We start from the raw sequence: 6,000 nt of genomic DNA, 5'->3' as shown, positions 1-6,000 counted from the left end.
AAGTGAGGGGGGAGGTGTGGGCGCAAGTTTTGCATTTCTTGCAGTTGTAGGGGAAGGTGCCGGGAGTGGAGGTTGGGTTGGTGTGGGGTGTGGATCTGACGAGGGAGTGGTCTTTCCGGAACGCTGATAGGGGAGGGGAGGGAAATATATCCTTGGTAGTGGGGTCTGTTTGGAGGTGGCAGAGATGAAGTTTCTAAATGTACACAGGAATTTAGATGAAATAGCTGATATAAAATTGTGACATCTAGAAATAAGGGCTTTGCACAGGTTGTGTGCAGATATAAGATTTGCAGTATATAGATACCATACAATTTTTGTACAAATGTTTTAAGTTGGAACAGCATGGTAATTCATGAATGCAAGTTATCTCTTGTGTCATGTGACATCATGTAACAAGTAAAACTATATGGTGAAGTGTTTAATAATGCAATTCTAAATTAAACCTGAATTGTACAATTTAAGTCCATAATCTGTGTACAATGTGTGAAGAATCATATACAGCTCTGGAAAATGGAATACATATACCTCTTGTTGAGGCAAATTTGTGTTCTTTAAGGCAAGTGATGTTAGTGAACAGATACAGCATTTCTCACTTCAGATAACTAATTCAGCAGAAAGCACACTCATCTCAGCTATCATAGGGTTACTTTCTTCTATTGCATCAGTGTGTCATAACCTCAGAACACCACCAAATATAACAGTGTGCTATTTTTCAAAGTTTGACACGTACGGTTTGTTTTGCAATAAAGGATCATTCTCTGCTGAAACCTAATTGGGACTAGATTGAGACAACACAAATGAAATTTGCATATATTCTGTCTGAGCTAGATTTGAACCTATTCCTAAAATACAGACAAAAGCAAAATACTACAGATGCTGAAATAAAAACAGAAAATGTAGAAATAGTCAACTAGTTGGAGAGCATCTAAGGAGAGAGACTGGGTTAAATACAGATGTACACACTGTCTAACTTGCAGACTATATTCAGCATTTTCCACTTTTATTTCCCATATCTAGACCAATCGTACGGGATATATTGTTCTCTTTAAAATTCTTTCCGAGTTATGATGACACATGCATAAGTCTGGTCTAGCATCATGCTGAAAAAAAGGCACATTTGCAGAAGAACTACACAAATTAAGAAAAATTCAACCAAGATAATATGCGGTGGCATAGTTGTAATGTTATTGGACTAGCAATCCAAAATCTTGGCCGGTGTTTTGGGGACATGGGCCCAATGGTGAAACCCAGCTTCCAATCGCAGACAGTGAAATTTGAATTCAATAAGATAAAAATCTGTGGAGGAACAAGCTAGCCTCATGTGACTCTTTGAGACCATAATATGTGATAAGGTAAATATATACTTAGAAAAAAGTAGGTTAATACTAGACAGTCAACATGACTTTAAGGGCAGATCATGTCTGACAAATTTGATTAAATTCTTTGATGCGGTGACACAGGCAATGGGTGAGTATAGTACTGCGGAAGTCAAATATTTGGACTTTTAGAAAGCATTGATGCGGTGTGGTATGGCAGATTGGTCAGCAAATTTGAAATGTTTGAGGTTGATGTGTCCTTGGTAGCATGGATTAGAAGTTGGCTAAAAGATAGGAAACAGAGGGTATTATAGATAGGCATTTCTCAGATTGGAATTGAAAGTGATGTTACCCAGAGATCATTGGGACCTTTTTTTTTCTGATTTTTAGAAATGATTTAGAAATGGGTATTGAGGGAAAAATCTCTAAATTTGCAGATGATACATCAGGGAGAATTGTGAGGATGATGTTGAGTGACTTCAGTGGAACATTGACAAGTTGACCCAAACACCTGGCAAACAAAATTCTATACAGAAAAATGTGAGGTAATGAATTTTGGTGGAAGAAACACAGAGACAATGCAGGCTCCATGGTACAACTTGAGGAAAGTACAGGAGCAGAGAGACCTTAGGGTTCACGTGCATAACTTTCTAGCCAGGCAAGTTGAAACAGTTGTTATGGCTTATGGGATCCTTGGGTTTATAAATAGAGCTCTAGGTTCAAAAAGAAAGGAAGTGATGTTTCACCTACACAAATCAGTGGTCAGACCACATTTGGAGTATTGTATTCAGTTCTGGGTGCCTTTATTTGAGGAAGAATTTTAAGTTTTGGAGAGAGAGAGAGTGCAAAGGAAATTTACATGAATGATACCAGAAATGAGGGATTTTAGATTCAAGGAAAGATTGGACTTATCCTCCTTGGAGAAGATTAAGAGGTGACCTTATTGAGGTGTTCAAGATTATGAACAAGTTTGACAATGCAAAGAAGGACATTCTGATTTCACTAGTTGGTATGTCAGTAACAAGGGGTCACAATTTCAAGATTGTCAGCAGGAGGGCCAGGAGTGAGATGAGGAGAAACTTCTTTACTTGATTGTTATGATTTGGAACGCTTTGGGAAATTGATGAAGGCAGTTTCCATATGAGATTTTAAAAGAACTGGTTAAAAGTTTTCATTTGAATGTGATGAATTTCGAGGGCTACAGCAGTAGAATGGAATGAGCTGGGTAGCTGTTTTGAGAGCTGGTACAGACATGATTAGTCAAATGGTCTCCTTCAGTACTGTAAAATTCTATGATTCTGTGACAATTTCAAAGCAAGATTTTTTTAAGGAAAGGCAACAGTAAGCTTGCTACTGAAAGCAAAACAATTAAAAATAAATACAACTAAATAGGATTATATACTGCATTGTTTTAAAATGCTATATTTGGAGGTCTAGTTAACCCTGAAATAACTATCAATATGGAACACTAAAACTTGTCTTTGCATCTTCTAGCCTCCTTTCTTGGCATGTTACAAGCTTACAACACACTCTCAACCTTTATAAGGTTTTATTAGATGTTAAATATCGTAATAATTTTGATTTTTTCTAAATAAAGTCATAATTCATTGCTATTTACAAGATTACTGTCTGAGAGTGGGTGTGCGGAAAATATCTTCCAGTGACATGAATTTTCTGAATCTTTGAAAATAAAATATTGTGAATAAGCTATTCATATGTTTGTAAAAGTGTGAAAATATCTTAAGAACGCATCTTTTTCTTCCTCGTAAAACCATAAACGTATCAAAGGGCCTTCACATTCTTGTCATCTTGCAGAACAGTAATTTAGTGTTCTGTAGCTTGTGTGCATTGCCTACCTCAGGTATGCGGTTTACGCATAGATTTCATCTTACATTTCAGCACAGATGGAATGGTGTATTGGCTTAACAAATGAGCTAAACGTTGATAATTCATTTCAGAAATCTAATAGGCGAATAGAAGAAAAATGTTGTGGAAAAATAATGTATGTTAGTAATCCCCACATTACAATAAAACATGTGCAATTATCATTGACTAACAGAAGAAAACATTTTTTTCAAACGATCTGTTTTACGTGTTGTATTAAGATATTCTACAGTTTTTTTTTCGGTTTGTCCTATGAAACGCTTCAGTTAAGGACAAGGGGGTGGCATCAAGCACTTAACAGACCTTCATTAAAGTCGGTCTTGAATAGCTGCCAATGTGTTTTCAAGAGTTTCCCAGCAAATATTTTGTCTCGTTTAACCCTCTATTCCCACTTTCAACAAACGGCATGACAGTTCTCAGGCCCAAATACCTCAGCAATACCATTGTGTTATTTGTTATAGAAGTGTAAATGACAAATTATCACATTTTCGGTACAGAAAGTCAACACCGTAATAGCATTAATATTAACATTTTGGGGTGAAATGTGAAGGTCCAGTCTCAACATTATTTGTTCCTGATGAAAATCAACGGCCAAATCTTGGATCGCGATTGCACCTCTAAGTCGTAAATGTAGAACTGAAGGGGGAAGGTGGGGGAGAAGAGAGAGAACAAACTACTTAATTGCAGTGGATGAGACACTGTGTCTATGTTGAAGAGCAGATTTTGTAAACGATTGCAGCTTGACCGAATACCTCCGGTCAGACGTGAAAACATTCACGACGTTGCACTGAAAGGTCAAAATCAAAATGCGACCCCCGGCATGCCCCTGACCCTACCATTGCAACCTGATCCGTAACCCTTCTGAGGTTTCACCTGTTGCTACAGATTCCAGTGGGTATGGGGGTGGGACAGGGGGGGTAAGAGGGCGGGGGGGGAGGTGCAATCGGGGTAAAGGGCGGGGGAATCCGCGGGTGGTGGGCGGGACATTGTAAACACCCAGCCAATCGGAGGCCAGGCATTGCGGCCCACGTGGGCTTGGGGGCGGGCAGCGGCCAAGTGTGAAGGTAAACGGGTTGACGGATGGGCTTTTCACACCGAGCGCCGACAGAGGAGGAGCGCCCCGAGAGAAGCATCAAAAGCCTGCCTTTCAAGTGTCGCCAGCCTTGGGCAGGCGAAGCGTTTTAAAAATCAAAACACAATGATCGTAAGGGGATTAAAGAAATCTGACGGTACCTTCGTAAGGCGGGTAAGTTCGCTCTGATTTCTCCTGACTGCTGGAGCCCTTCGATTGCGGGTTAAAAAAAAGAGAAAATGTTTACTTTTCATCGCCAGAACAAAAACAGTGAAAAGCGAGAGCCCGTTCCCCAACCACCCCAAAAAAACACAAAATCGGCATTGATTCGAAATTGAGTCCGATTTCTCTCGAGTGGGGTAGGGAGCGCTCTCCGATGGTGCCTGTCTCCCCGTTTAAACGGTGACCGTTACTCGGGTTCCTGGGCTCGCGCTGCGATAAGTGGCGCGCGCACCCCTTCAGGTCAGGCTCGCGGCGGGCTTTTGATGCCTTCCACCACCCCTCCCCCAAACTTGAGGGGGTTCCCCCACCCAATCCCGCTTTCCCCTCCTCCCACCAATCCTGGCGGGGTCTCCTGCTATGGGCGGACAATCCCCCCCCCCCTACTTGCAGGGTTCCCTCTTTTCGTCCCACTCAACCCCTGAATGCAAACCGGCTGCACGTTGCCCAGTGCTGTCTGTGTTCGCAGTCGCTGCTTTAAACAAGGCAATTCTACAACAACAACCCTTTGGGGAAGTCTCTGATAGGGGAGGCGTAAATTGAAGGGAGGGGTCGGTAGGGTGAAAGGGGGCGGCGGCGGGTGTAGTAACAGCCCCCTGAGGTTGGGCAAGAGAGCCTGGGTCTGGTGGGTGAGTGGGTGCGGAGTTGTTTAACCCAAAGGAATGCGAGACATTCAGTGCCAGATAAGAGAGCGCCGCACCTCGCAAGGGTTATCAGCAGTGGATCTGTTTCTTTATTTTTCAAATGAATTAGCTTTACAACCAACACGTCCTCATTGGGTTTTTTTGAGTATAAGTGTAAGTACTGCATTGGAAAAAAAATACATTTTTTTTCGAGTGTTTGTGAACGTAGTTTTTCGACTTTTTTTTAGTGTCACTATCGAAGACGATCGATCGATGTCGGTGAATCCGCGTTGATTTTTCTTTTACTATCCTTCTGTACTATTCATTGCTAAATAGTGTTCAAACTTCTACCTGTAAAATAACTAGGGAGGGTGATGGGGGACGGGACTGAAACCGAAACGTCCTGCTGTTCTCAGTTGTAAACAGGAAAGTCTTACGACACAAGTTGTGGTATTGATGTTTTGAGTTATCAAATTAGAAAAATAAAAACGGCTAGAGATATGGTTTATTGGAGTATATGTTTGCCCCATTTGTGCCAATTAGTGCTACAATTTTAATGAGTATGTAATTTTTTTGACCTTGACATCTCGCCTTTATGTATTGATGTTCCCATCCACTCTGGGCAATGCCTGAGTTGATTCACTGTAATGTGTTTTTTATAATCAGTTATATAAATGTTGTTAATATGGTAATCTATCTGAATAACCCTACTTCAGTGACATTTTTGAAGTATTTGAAATAGAGAACAAAACTACAATGCATTGTTTTCATTATGACATTTGAAGTGTCAGTCTGCTGCAAACCTATAATTGTAACTCGGAAGATACTCAAATGCCGATTAATGTAGACAAATGGTAAAACCTTGGTAACTTAGAAAATCATTGAA

The 6,000-nt window shown here is 40.6% G+C and overlaps 1 protein-coding gene across 2 annotated transcripts in view; it reads left to right on the top strand.

The window, feature by feature from the left end:
• Positions 1 to 4,264: 4,264 nt before the first annotated feature.
• LOC122554193 (rho GTPase-activating protein 29-like) overlaps positions 4,265 to 6,000 on the top strand; it is a 124,321-nt gene continuing 122,585 nt past the window's right edge. Inside the window, exon 1 of one of the 2 annotated variants that reach the window (XM_043698842.1) lies at positions 4,265 to 4,446. The gene's annotated coding sequence lies outside the window, so the exon portion shown is untranslated. Of the gene's footprint in view, positions 4,447 to 5,098; positions 5,289 to 6,000 lie in introns of those variants that run through there. The other variant, XM_043698843.1, reaches the window with a different exon arrangement.

The sequence above is a fragment of the Chiloscyllium plagiosum genome, chromosome 11, assembly GCF_004010195.1.
Source record: "Chiloscyllium plagiosum isolate BGI_BamShark_2017 chromosome 11, ASM401019v2, whole genome shotgun sequence".
Taxonomy (NCBI): domain Eukaryota; kingdom Metazoa; phylum Chordata; class Chondrichthyes; order Orectolobiformes; family Hemiscylliidae; genus Chiloscyllium; species Chiloscyllium plagiosum.
This window is presented reverse-complemented; position numbering and strand designations above follow the sequence as displayed.